Genomic DNA, 12,757 nt, shown 5'->3' on the forward strand with positions numbered 1-12,757 from the left:
CATCAAAACAATTTAAAATAATTTTTTCTTGAGTTATTGTTTTCGGTACCCTCTGACATGTGCTTACTTTTGAACACTTTTCACAGAAAGTAAATTTTTTTTCAAAAAAGTGAAAGATACGTGTTTCCTAGAATTGAAAGACGAATCCAACGAGCTATCACTCATTAAAATCAGAGACCGCTTGTTCCCAAAGTTAAAAAAATCACCTGACGTTTTGGCGATATCACTCTTAACATGCGAGCTCGTTGGAAAGGTTTTGATGAGTTTTAGGAATTAAGATGAAATTTGATCATTTTAACGGCGCTGCATAAAGCTCTACAAAAAGTGATATATTTGAACGAAAATCTCCTCATACTGCATCAAATGGTCCAATTTCATAAAATTGGAGTTCTTTGGAAGGATCTAGAAAAGAGACTCTCAATCGACATGATTTTTTTAAAACGTATTTTACAAAGTTACAGTGCTGAGTTAAGCGATACGAAAATATCTGAAAATTCGTTCTGGCGTGATGCATTTAGTGTAAATGGCTTGTTTAATTTGAGTCAGTTGAAGTCTATAGAAGACATTCAAACATAGCTCAGGTATAAGAATAGTCTTTGAATACCAGCCATTGTTTATGATTGATGAGGAGCACCACGTACAAATAAAATAACCATTCACGTTCAGCTACACTGGACATTATCGAGTTCACTTCAAGTTGTAGAAATTATTAGTACTTTATTTCATATGGAGTAGGATCCTCGAGCGACAGCGAGAATCCTACTCCATATGAAATACAATGCTTTATTGCATGAGCGAATACGAGACAACAACATATGACTGTTTTGACAGCAAACTATTAATGTATGAATTAGCGCTCTAGATAAGTAATTTTTCGGGTAATCACACCGCGAATGCAATAAAATAATTTATTGCATTCGCGGTGTGATTCCCCGAAAAATTACTTATCTAGAGCGCTAATTCATACGTTAATAGGTCGCTGTCAAAACAGTCATATGTTGTTGTCTCGTTTTCGCTCATGCAATAAAGCATTGTATTTCATATGGAGTAGGATTCTCGCTGTCGCTCGAGGATCCTACTACATATGAAATAAAGTACTATTACAAAAATATTGAAATGATGGTCGTAAAGGTGGTTTTCTTGGCCCATTCCTGCTCTCAGATGTTGTTTCAGACCATAGCCTGGAAAGTGTTTTTAGGGGTCTGGGACCAATCGATTTTTTTGTGGACGGGTCTCTCTCAGTCTCCGCAGAACCGACCACACCCGTACTGTACAAAACAAAAGACAATTTGTGCAGATTCTAAATTTAATGAATATCTAACACAAAGTGGAGGGCACACGCTCTACACAATCAATCATAATACTTAATCGAACAATAAAACGTTTACATCATTTCAATCCTTTTATACTTTATCCTGTTTATATCCATCGCCGCACAATTGATAGTTCAATATGTGCAGATGGGGATATTATCCGATTATAGAGACGAGAATACACACACAAAACTTATCCAATCTAATTGGGACTCAAATCTTTTATTGACAGACATTACATTATGTCCAACCTTTCTATCACAAATAACACTTTATTATATATTTTGTAACTTTGTTTCATTATATTGATGTCGTATAATCTGTACATATGGGGAACCGTACGTGTACGTATGTTACGTATATACGTCAATTGTAAAGCATCATCCTCATCAAGACAATATCACCAAAACCGAATATGTTTCGTTGTTTTTCTATATTTTGTTCTTTCTATTTGTTATGTAATTCATTCTAATGTTTGCGTGGGTATAGTATAGTATAGTATTAACGAACATGCTTTACTGTAAGCCGGACCACAATAATATTTGTTGAGACTCTTCACATTCGAGTGAAATTTAATACGAAAAGCGATATCAAATCTCGGACTTTTCTTAACTTTTGATGGTGTTACACAACTTTGGTATGTCTGGAAATTGGTAGCAAATTTGTACCTTTTTTGTACCCGCTTGAAAAGCTCTAAATTCGATGCTGGTATTGCTATCTTACGAAATGTGTCGAAGTTCCTTCGACATGTGCACCGAAAATTGATAAGTAATGTTCCTGACTAGACATACTGCCACATAAAACATTGACGACCGAACGAGTAGTCTAAGACATAAAAATGTGTCCTAATTGACGATTCCTTTGACAAAACAAACCGAAAAGAAGACGGAGCATAATGTACGATGAATCGTACATCCCAGCATCACTCTACAAACGACGACGAACATGAATTTTACAGCAATGAATATCTTCCTATTTTATGTTCAAAATCTACTTACTGTAATTGTGTTCGGTGGCAGCTTCCATAATTCAAAAGGAAAATGTAATTTCATTACCACGTACTTCAATAAATTTCTCAAATTCATTGTTCCCTCTTACAAGGTATTGAATAGGTGTTATAGGCAACTATTTTCTGCGATACTTGGCTGTATATACGTATGCGTATGTATATTCTCATGTCCTGTGTGTGGCTCTCCTCAGTTAGCATTTATTATATAAATTTCACTTTGATGGAGATTTATTGGATTTGACTTTTTTTTATCTTGACAGTCGATACTATTAATATTCTTAAGATTATCAAGAGGGGTTGGGTAACGGTTGATGAATATCTCGAGTTTATATGTTACATCCCTGGAAATTAATAATGTCATCAAAATGTTCAATTATGGCCAATCGATGACGAACTTTCCATTGTGTGTATCGATGGACAATGTCCATTGGACATGGTCGGTGTAGCACTTTTGCGTCGACATTTGTTATTTGTAGGTTGACGATTGTGTGGTGAATTCGTATGCGGAATGCGAATTTTCTTATTTTCTATCGTCTGTTGTTGTCTATCAAAATGTTCTGTCGAAATAGTATGTTACATACCAAGGATCCGCTTCGCGTCGCTCCATCCCTGGACGTTTTCACCACCTGGGTCTAAAACACACCTTTTTGATCCGTGGTTTGTATACTATTTTTCTTCCTGGAGTACCAAAGTCACATTCCGAACAAAACTGAACAACATACCGGTGCAAAAGCATTCCATATTAATGCCGAAAGTAATCCGTATGAATGCCTAAAGAAGTCCGTTCCGTGTGCATGTATTCTCACAAATGTCGAAAAATAAGCAATCTGTAGGAATGCCGAAAGACATCCGAATGAATGCCGAAGGCAGTCCGTATGAATGCTGAAAGCAATCCTTATGAATGCATTGTCACAAAACACTAAAAACATTACATTCGCGTACATACAACAACTTGACACATTTGGGAAAGAATAAAGATAGGATCGAAAATGACATAAGCGGGAATGAAAATTGAGAGAAAATAGTAGGGGAGAATGTTGCTCTTTCGGCACTAAATTTGGTGAGTGAATGTGACGGTTTTGGTACTACAGGAAGAAAAATCAAATTTACTTACAATACGATTATTTCGAAAATCGTTTTTTGTTTACCGAGGGGAGACTCATATTTTCAACAAGAGCGACATTTGCGGCCAGATTGAAACGAGTTCCGCAATTTCGCTCGAGTCGAAATTTCCTATTTCTCTTCTCCCAGAGATGAACACAATGTTTTTCATGAGTGCATGCAACGCACTTCAAGCAAAAGTGATACTCTAAATAGTGTACTGAAACTTTAAAGTGCTCCATACAAACTTTTACACTGTAAAAAGAGTGGGGATAAAATTTCATACAAAATAGTACAGCTGTCATTAATAGCACTTTTGCTTGAAGTGCGTTGGTGCATGTTGTGTTTTGCCGTTTTTCCCCTCGAAACGAAAACATCGATTCGCCATATCATTTTCGACAAGATAAACAAATTGACAGTTCGAAGTTCGAATGAGAAAAGTTCTATTTGCTGCACTTTTCTAACTAGAAATGTCATTGGACCAGTCGTCAAGAAAACTCAATTTTCTCATGTCCTATTGAGTGGAGAAAATAAGGCAAAACGCAACGCACGCATGAAAATATTTTTTTCCCGTTTACATTTGAAATGCCTACCTATAAAAATCAAATTACCAACAGAATTCGAATACATTTCCTCCCTTTATTCCGATATAAAAGGGAGCTCATTCTCTTTTATTCATTCGTCGGGAAAAAACGACATAATTAAGTTTACATTTTTAGAATTGAAATTGCAGAACACTCACGAATGATATTAATGTTCTTGTCTCTGTACTTCGCTGCAATGTGACTAGTTGAATTATTACTCTAAGTACTTAAATCACAAGTCAATTTCAGAACGAAATTCTTAGATTGACTTCATCTGTAATGGAAACAACTACGAAATAAGTGATAATGCTCTGGCTAATGTGGTCTTTTACCAAGAAAATGGTATTCTGAAGGAAGTAATAGATTTAATATGAATCTGTTGAAAGTTTTTATATCATCAGTTGGCTGGTGACTGTCTACGAAACTTACGTCATAAGTGCGCCAAAAATTTAAATATTTACAACTGACAGTTTGACAAAATAACGCTCACATCATAAAGTAAATGTCAAACACTAAGCGTTAAAACGACCAGATATCCGGTAAGTTTAGAAAAAAGAAGGTACCTTTACCGCGTGAACTGAAACGACTTGCTAACAATTTTATGACATTATGAATCTTTTAATTAGCGACATGGACTCTGCCACTGTTTCGATCTGAGAGATAGTGCAATGCGTAGAGTTATGCTCTATGGTGCAATGCAATTTCATAACTCTTCAAGAGTTTTAAAGAATGATTTTTGCCAACATCAGGCAACGGCGACAGTTGCAAAGAAACAACTTTCTCAAGTAGTTAGTCATACCCGGTCGCATGCACAAGTATAGCGAATCATAAGCGAAATGAAAGTAAACTTTCATTCTGTTTCATCATGAAATTTTTCGATGAATTTTTTGGTTGACAAAGCATTTTCTAGTTTATCCGTACCTCAGTTCAAGGTCATGCTGAAACAAACCGAATTATTTAGGTCGACTTTTCACGTCGGGCTATTGTAGATCAATTCAGGATTTCATTAATTTCTGGTCTGGTTTCGAGCTGATCTCACCTTATCCGTGCTTTTAAATAAAAATCAATTACTCAGCTTATTACTTAGCTATAAGCGATATGTTATAGTAATCGGCAAGAAAACGTGTGTCAACAAATAAGCAATTTTTTATGTGAAGTTTATAACGGGATTATCCATACAAGCTCATTTTGTCACTGTTTGTTAGTGCTTAAACTTAGAAGACTGAATTCTAATGTACATTAATCGTACGGCAGCATGAATGATACAAACAAGAAAATATACAACGACAAAAAAAAGCGAACACAAGGGGGTTACATGTATGATTATAAGGAAGGATGAATACTTGTTCCCTTCAGCACGCAACGATTGGTATTTAAAAATATTCGTCACACTTAGTCATTCCTTTTTATAAATTGTGTGAAAACATAGCAGCTTTTTGTGTTTGCACAAAGGCGTTCATGCGGAAATCTGAGATTGGATTTTATAAAAATTGATTTCTATCGTTCACAGCTATATTAAAGATTTGATATAATCGAATTTAAATTGAAAGAAAAAAGCGTGTGCGCCTGTTGCGTATCTTTTTTTTTTTTAAATAAATGTTTATACAAACACGTTCGCATTCAAGAACGAAATGTCGTTGCTGAGAATACTAAGAAGAAGAAGAATACCAGGCATATGAGTGTGTGTCTAGAATATTTTTTGCACGTTAATTAGGTGACATAATTAGTGCGGCAGCGGAACTTGAGCTTGGAATAAATAAATTTTAATTGCGAATGAAATGCTGTAAGCACAACATGGTAAAAAAGACCCTCTCGGGAAAGTCATGTAATTAGATGCTGTATTTACGGGAAATTTGGCTGCTTCAACTTTAATTACATCGGTTGTGTATACCAATTTGTAATTGAATCTAAATGAAAGTGCATCCGGTTGTAACGCATTATTAGTCACATTCCTGTTATGGTTTTCATGTTTGGAAAATAGTTTAAAATTGTTTTCATGGAAAATTTCGTTGAAACTCAAACTGTTGCGTCAGGATCCGAATGGGTAAATGGAAGTGGTGCTGCGCCCGAAAATCATTGGCTGTTTTTAGTTCTCGTGAAGGCAATTGTCTCTTTCAGAACCATAATGTTATTTCAAGTCTAAATAAGGTCTATGAAGCATCTGGCATCATGGACTAGGAAGGTGCAGGAAAACAGGAAAATATGCAGTTTTTCTTGCTTGCTTTATTGCTCCTTTCATATAGCTCTGTTGCACAAACTAGATTTTCTTAAAAATTAAATATTTTGTTATGTCTCATCAATCCCTTTACTATGACACATCGCCACACACAATTGTCACAATTTTTGAAATGCTTGAAAAACTTGTGAAAAACAGGCAAAAAAAAAAACGAAAACACTGTTCCGGGAACTTGACTCCAAACTTCTGTCACTGTTTTAGAGCACTTCCAGTTAAAGCGCGACTACGTGCTTGAAAGATAGGTGGACACGCAAAACAGATGTAAACAGCGTGAAACTCATAACTTTGTTTGTTGTGGGTTTCAAAACAGTCGGTGTATTTGCCTGTTTCCCGCTGTTTTCCGACAGTGTTTCACTAGCTTTTCAAGCACATCTATGGATATTTTCGCTTAAAAATCGTCTACAATAAGTCAAATGACGAGACACAACAAAATATTTAATTTTTAAGAAAATCTAGTTTTTTCATAAAACAGCAGCTATTGGCGAAGCAAGCAAAATGCGTATTTTCTTACTTTTCGTGTTTTCCCGCACTTTCATGTCAGGACATAGACACTGTCAGGACCCTGGAAGTTAGAGTGATTCTTAAACCGGCCCTGTGCTCACCTGGACGTAACAAATTTATACTTGCACATACAATGCACCGTATAATATGCAACAAAGTTAATAAACTACTAATTAAGAAATATTCAATATCCTGGAGCAAAAACATATTCCATAGCGACGGGGAATATTATTTCGCATAAATGTTTTCCTCGTTTGAAGGTGTGTCAGACCCACACACACACACAAAATTTAATAAGCTGAAACCAAGCAGAATGTGTTATTGCTCTGTTGGTCATATTTTAATTTGAAATTTTATTTTTCCACAAACAATGGAAAATCAATTAACGGATTGACGAATTGGTTATATTGTACGAGACTTGTTGCGATACGAAAGCTATGCAACGCATGTGATAAATTAATGAAAAATATTTCAGAAAATAAAATTGTTGTTGCAGTGGATATGGAGGATACAACGTGTATAGTAGCGGCGTGTATAAAGATATTTGAATTTCAACTGTGAAAATTCTAAACTACTTTACAGTGTATGTATTCTAACATCGGAAAGTTTCAAAAAGCTCATACTAGTTTTCGTGACGAAAGAATTTAGCTAGTTTTGAAACCTAACATCAGATGTCGGTGAAAACGTTATAAATTTGTTCAAATAATAACGGACTTTGAAGTTTTCACATTATATTCGTATTAGTGGAATTCTATGTGCTGTTCGTCTGTGCGAAAAAATGATATATTTTCGATGAAAACTTTGTATCCGCGTCATTTCTGGAAAACGTAAGACTATTGTGTTGTGTCAAGAAGTGGTGGATTTGAGCAACAAGGTCCCACCTGTTGGGTGCATCAGATCCCTTGAATGTCTGAACTTTTCAATAGTTTTTTAATTGGTAATGATTTATTGATTTATTTCACTCAAATGTAATTTTAATGGCCACAAAAATATATTTAGAAGTTGAGATTTACTCAAGTTATCGTGTTAACGTTTATAATTACATTACTATACAGCTTTAATCATAGTGATCGTACGGTGTATTTTCTGTTGTATGACCCGTGACTTACAGTCAAGGGAACAATGATATATTATTGTGAAGTAAACTCAGAATTTGTGTCAATTTTCGTGAACTATTGTTTTTTCTCGTGGTAGATTACACCACCACAACACCATCACATTTTGACACAAAACGATGGTCCCACTATTCCAGAAAGGATGTGGACCATTGAGAATATATTATTTTTGCGCACATATTTAGGCTACAATTTGGCCTTGTGTGGATTCGTTTTAAGGTGATTGGATTGAAACTTATGGTGGTAGTTTTATGGAGCGCGAAAAACTCTGGTAGTCCATAGATCCTGAAAAACCAGTTTTCAGGCTATAGAAATCATAAAGGGATATGATACGAGTAATTTTCGTGCAAATTCAAAATCTTTCGGGTGTGTCTGCTCAAGAAAACTTTGTTTTTCTGTTGAAAATTTCTACTGTTACATATGGAGGTATGGGTCTTAGTCTAACTGTGATTTTGTTTATTTTGAACGGCTGACTTCGGCTAAGAATAACCTAATATATTTATTACAATAATTTTTACCATGCCAGAGCGACGTTGTTTTCGCAGTTGTAGCTGCACATTGAACAGGTGTGCCGAATTGTTAACCAATCGTTGGAAGACTCAATGCCTCACGATTTGAAAACGATTTGTGTACGCAAAAATAGTCAAAGCAAAAATTACGCCAAAAAAATTTTAGAAGAAAAATTTTACCAAAAAATCATTTGGAGTCGTTTGGATTTGAATCGTAGAACTTCAAAATTTGCTGTATATATGGTTCCGCAGTCTACGACAAAGAATTTTTTTTGAAATTTTTTCTAGTGATAGGACCTGCGTCACGGGCCCTATGCTAACGCGTGCTCATGATCTGGCTACTGTGAGTGTCACTCATGTGAAACGGCGTTGAATTTAGTACTCAATAAATGGAGTGATATTCGGGAAAGTGGCGATAACATTTTGGCTATATTCTTGGACCTTAAACGTGCATTCGAAACTATTGACAGTAATATCTATTCTTGCTTACTAAATTGGTTTTTCACCCACAGTAATCAAATGGTTTGTTACCTGAAGTTACATGCAATTACCTTTCAAATGACACCCCACACGACCATGTACCTTTCGTGTACCTCGAAAATTTCTTTAAGAAAAAGGTGTGGTCACAGTGTGGATGAATTTTAAGCCGAATAAGATCCTATTTGCCCCGGAACAACATGCAATAAAAACCTTTCTAATGACACCTCATACGACCCTGTATGGCTCGTGTAACTGAAGAAATGTTTGTAAGAGAAGTGCAAGTTTTCGGTTTTTGATCACCGCACACTAGCCATGCACACAAGCTTCGAAGAATTTTTTTTTGAAAGTGGTTTTGGCTTCTGGGCACATATAAAAAAATTCCAATAGAAAATGCGTCCGATTTCGGTCTTCTGTTTTTTAAAAGAATTCCTCACTAGAACTGTCAACTGGTAGATATAATAATTTCTTGAGTTATCTTGATCGTTAATAAAAATAATTTTGGCCTACAAAAACGTTCATTCGAGTTTTTTTGAACTGTCTGCGGAAACTTTAACTGTCATGTTTTGGTCCTCTCATTGAAACAAGACTTATTATATGCCCTTATACGATGTAATAATTACATGCACGCCTGTGGCAATGGTTTAATGACGTATAATCAGCTTTATTTTGTAAATTTCACCAACGTCCACTGCAGTTGGAGGAAAAACGAACAATTTAAATTTTGAACTGGAGCTGAAACAACACTAAAACACCGACATTTTCTTTAAATTTTTGGTTAAAATTCTGATAACCCACATATTAGTTCTTGAATAAAAACGTAAACACGGAATCACTAAATCAATCATACAATTGTGTTTCATGCATAACAGTGGGCTGAATGCAAAAATTCTCAACCCAGGAGAGGGATTACGGCACCACATCTCTTTCCTCTATTAGATGTCAACTCTACCGATATTTCACTGAAAGGTGTCGCTGCAACAAAGTGAATGCCAAGAGAAAAAAATAGTTTTTTTACTCAATGGATTTTAGTCAAATAAAAAGCCATCGTATCCAGGACGTAGATTCTCGTAGCATTCGTAGCAACAAGAAATCGTAGTTTGACAGTTGCATGTATAAAATCCCATAAGAATTGTCAAGTTACGAATACTACGAGAATCTACGTCCAGAACAGTAATCAGTTATTGAATTGGTCCTTCATCGACTTGGAGAGAAGAGTTTGAAAAAACGTTTGCTATCGTTTCATCATATCCTTTTTTGAGACTCTTATCGCAAAAAAAATAATTTGCTGTTCCGGGGTCCTGAGGTCATGTGCTACACGATGACCATTAACTTGACTAAAATCCGTCGAGCCAAAAAAAATATTTTTTTTCTGTTGACAACGGGTTTGTTGCAGCGACATCTTTCAGTGAAATATAGAATCATACTCTATCGGTAGAGTTGATATAGAACAGAGGAAAGGGAACTTATGCCGCAATCTCTCTCCAGATATAATCCACACATCACAGAAATTGTGATTGATTTGCACATGATATCCGTTTTGCATTCTATCGGGTTATTTCAAAATGTATTTCGAATGTGCGATTTTGTCGATGCATAAACTCTTGCCATATTCAAACGAGTGAGTGGTGGGAAATCATTTCATTTGCCTGTGCGGTAGATATTTGTTTCGGTTAACATATCCGATGACTACAGGGCAAATTAACCGCAATGTCGTTTGTTGGTTAAACGTGAACTCAGTAAAATGATCCAGCCGCAATTGAAAAGTGCTCAACATGGGTTCAGAGACAAGAGGTCACTTGTAACGAATTTGTTAGGCCAGACTACGCTTGCACACAAAGCATTCGAACGCAACTGTCAATTGGATACATTCTATGGCGACTACAAGGCAGCATTCGACAAACTGATCATCATGCTGTTGATCATCGAATTTGCCAGATTTGGAATTGATAAAAAGACTGCAAGATGGTTGTGGCAATATTTGATCGGCCGTGTGAATTGTGTTCAAATGGGAAAGTCGAAGTCCAGATTGTACGAGTCACCATCTGGAGTACCACCTGCTAGTTCTTTGGGACCAGTAATGTTCACCGTTTTCATTGATGACTTGGTCGACGTATTGGAATTCGCGCACACTTTGCTGTTTGCTGACGATATGAAATTGGCTTCCATTATTTCTGACCTCGAAGACACTCAAAGAATGCAACGAGACATCGATAACGTGATGAATTGGAATGAAAGAAATATACTACATTTCAACAACGACAAATGTTATGTATTCAGTGCATACCGACACGATTCGTCATTCATTCAATCGAATTACACAATGGGCGATCACGTGATTGAACGCGTCGAAGAAATGAATGACTTGGGCGTCTTTTTCAACAGATGATACCATCCTGGATAGGGTGTGTCGATTTCAATTTTTTTTAGTCATTCCTGATTTCGCCCTACCGCGATTCACCCTCGCACTAGCAATAATAATCAGCAATTTTGTTTTTATATGTCAATATAAGCTTGCACCGTCACTTTTTCAAAAATTTTCGAGCTACACGAGATACTTGGATTATGGGTCCGAACCAAAAAAAATCTACAGATGCTTTTGCAGAGTTTTCACTCTGTACGGCATCTAGAGGGTCTACTAGAACATACAAAAATTAAAAAAGTTAAAAAAATGTTTTACCGTCATTTTGGTGTAGCACCAAGTTTCACCGAGGTGGAATTTTCAAGAATTTTGTATGTGAAAAAATCATCGCTTCTGGGTAAATTTTATTCAAGCTATTGTTGTGATAGCTCATTTTGTAGGGTTTTCAATAGCGATGCTAGCAAGCGTACACTTTCGATAGGTAAATCTAAAAATTTATTGGTTTCACTGTTGGAAGGCTCAAAAACGGGGCATTTTTACGAGTGTTTTCAACTTTTGTTCGGCGGCGGCTGTAAACATTATTCAGAGTATCTACGGCGGCGTGAATCGACTGAATTTTTTTTTCGGCGGTTCGCTTCGGCGTAATACAATTTTTAATCGGCGGCGGCGGCGCATTTCGGCGCAAAAATCGGCGCTATATGGCGAATTGTTATTACTTTTCGGAAAAGTTTTTTCGCTTCACTATAGATTTATAATCTTTCATTTGAAGACCATTCCTAAATATTCAATTTCTTGTTTAGACAAAAAGCGGTTCAAGACATTCTCAGTGAAACTAATACCTCAGAAACCATTTTTTAATTCATCTTGTTGTTACTCAAATTTCAAATAGCTGTTACCAGAAAAATTGGACATACAGACGGAAAAATAAGTAATTGACTTTCTATTAAACTTTATGTAAAAAGACCACCAATGTTCCACTAGTTTCAAGTTCTCAAAATCCAAAATGTACATAAAGTATCCGAAAAAGTTTCGATTTTCCAATCAGCTACATACCAGCCGAAACTCAAACTTATTTTGCCAGATTTTTTCGAAATCTTCACTAGTTTCAAACTTTTCCATGGTCAAAAACGAAGAAAGTTGAAAAATCTGACAGTTATTAATTGGTGATATAGAATTACCAAAATATTATTTTCTCTTTTTATCAACATCAACGTATACGAGCGCAGCGAAGGAGTTGACTTTACACACGAGTCCATTTTTCACAAGATACCATCACTTTTACAGATTTTTCGAATCATTAGTCAAGTATTAGTTGTCTACCATGCGCTCTCATTTTGGACACTTGCAATATGTTGGTTTTCCAAATTCATTCATTCCAAATTACCTCTACTTTGGGCCGAAAAATGAGGGAAAAAAAACCGGCGGCGCAGCGGCGGCGCAGTGTTTTATTTTTACCGGCGGCGGCGCAATCGGCTGAACAATTTAAAATTTTGACCGGCGGCGGCTGACTTTTTACTGAAATTTTCGGCGGCTATCGGCGCGACTGGCGC

At 36.1% G+C, this 12,757-nt stretch overlaps 1 long non-coding RNA gene across 1 annotated transcript; it reads right to left on the reverse strand.

Annotated features, from left to right (window-relative positions):
• Positions 1-897: 897 nt before the first annotated feature.
• Positions 898-12,727, reverse strand: LOC119083490. Its single transcript, XR_005088871.1, has 3 exons — positions 12,717-12,727; positions 2,101-2,103; positions 898-1,097 (listed from the first exon to the last, which is right to left on the reverse strand). It is a non-coding gene; the product is annotated as an uncharacterized LOC119083490 (long non-coding RNA).
• Between the last annotated feature and the right edge of the window lie 30 nt (positions 12,728-12,757).

The sequence above is a fragment of the Bradysia coprophila genome, unplaced genomic scaffold, assembly GCF_014529535.1.
Source record: "Bradysia coprophila strain Holo2 unplaced genomic scaffold, BU_Bcop_v1 contig_687, whole genome shotgun sequence".
NCBI classification, from domain to species: Eukaryota; Metazoa; Arthropoda; class Insecta; order Diptera; family Sciaridae; genus Bradysia; species Bradysia coprophila.